Source organism: Formica exsecta, unplaced genomic scaffold, assembly GCF_003651465.1.
Source record: "Formica exsecta isolate Colony F162 unplaced genomic scaffold, ASM365146v1 scaffold1164, whole genome shotgun sequence".
Taxonomy (NCBI): domain Eukaryota; kingdom Metazoa; phylum Arthropoda; class Insecta; order Hymenoptera; family Formicidae; genus Formica; species Formica exsecta.
This window is the reverse complement of record NW_021848504.1, coordinates 18,196-20,142: the sequence shown is the minus strand read 5'-3', so window position 1 is coordinate 20,142 and position 1,947 is coordinate 18,196.

Below are 1,947 nucleotides of genomic sequence, written 5' to 3'. Positions count from 1 at the left end.
ATGTTGCTCGCCGACAGATCTCTGTTACACGATATCTACCTAAGATAAAACTTAAGTAGATAAGAAAAGGCATAACTCTCACTCAAATTGCAACACCTCTCCATTGGGCGAAAGCTAATTCTATAAACAAAAGCTTTCACCAATACCTAAGGTTCTAACACTTCCTATGCTAAAGGGCAACGCCTCCCAGCATCATCGGAGGGCGTGAATAAAAAATTCAATTCGCGAAAAATATTAACGAAACTAATGGAGAGGAGGAGCAAAGGGCTTAATATACTCCGAATCTTTCCTCGCGGCTCATTCATCATTCAGTTCTCAATCATCATTCAGTTCTCATTCATCATTTAGTTCTCATTCATCATTCAGTTCTCAATCATCGTTCAGTTCTCAATCATCGTTCAGTTCTCATTCATCATTCAGTTCTCATTCATCATTCAGTATTTCTTCATTCAGAATTCAGATTCAGTTTCAATTCAGTTTCAATTCATCTTCGGCTCTCGACTCGAACGGTCGCACCGAGTCTGCCTATAGTCCGCGCTGATTATTTAAGTCTTTAAAAGTTTATCGATTCTCGCATGTTCTCTCTGCGATTGTGGTAGTGCAAGGAGTTTCACGCTATTGAATCTTTACAAAATTCGTGCGGGCAAGTGACAAGTGGTGTGCCCTTGAGGGATCGAACGAACACCGCCGGAACCGAGCGATCTCCGAGCCACTCCTTCCGCACAGCCGAGTCCAGAGATAGATCTTAGCTCGCTTATCCAGCGAAATTTTTAAAGTCATCACCTTCGCACACAACAAATAGTGAGTCTACCAAAGAATTTCATTCTTTCTTATCTAAACGTTATAAGCACCTTAGATGAGGAAATGGAAATTCGAGTACCAACTTTACATTTGAAACCATTAAATAAATTACTCGAGGATTATGAATCGAACATCGAGCCATTTAACAACCGACAGAAAACATCAAAAGCACAGGAAATGGCTAAAATCAACGTCAATATCAAAAATGAAGACGAAATCAAAAATTATCGCGAACGTGGTTACGACCTAATCCATAAAAAAACCGAAAATAAAAATAAAGATTATCAAAATATTATTATTATGAAAAAAATTAATTACGAGAACGAAGACGAAATATTTAATCAAGAAGAACATAAAATTGAAAATAAAAATATGAATAAAGACAAAATAAAGAATAAAAACGAGAGGAAAATTAAAACCAATCCAAATAAAAATTTAAATAATTCTAAAACCCATGGAGAAGGAAGTTACCAAACTTCTCCAGAAGAAATTAATTCTAGAATTTCGGAGGGAAGTTTCCAAACCTCGACAGAAAATTCTAGCTCCATTAATTGTGAGGAGGGAAATTACCAAACCTCTTCTGAAAAACTTAATAATCCAACCATTGGAGGGGGAAGTTACCAAACCTCTCCAGAAAAAATTAATTCTAGAATTTCGGAGGGAAGTTTCCAAACCTCGACAGAAAATTCTAGCTCCATTAATTGTGAGGAGGGAAATTACCAAACCTCTTCTGAAAAACTTAATAATCCAACCATTGGAGGGGGAAGTTACCAAACCTCTCCAGAAAAAATTAATTCTAGAATTTCGGAGGGAAGTTTCCAAACCTCGACAGAAAATTCTAGCTCCATTAATTGTGAGGAGGGAAATTACCAAACCTCTTCTGAAAAACTTAATAATCCAACCATTGGAGGGGGAAGTTACCAAACCTCTCCAGAAAAAATTAATTCTAGAATTTCGGAGGGAAGTTTCCAAACCTCGACAGAAAATTCTAGCTCCATTAATTGTGAGGAGGGAAATTACCAAACCTCTTCTGAAAAACTTAATAATCCAACCATTGGAGGGGGAAGTTACCAAACCTCTCCAGAAAAAATTAATTCTAGAATTTCGGAGGGAAGTTTCCAAACCTCGACAGAAAATTCTAGCTCC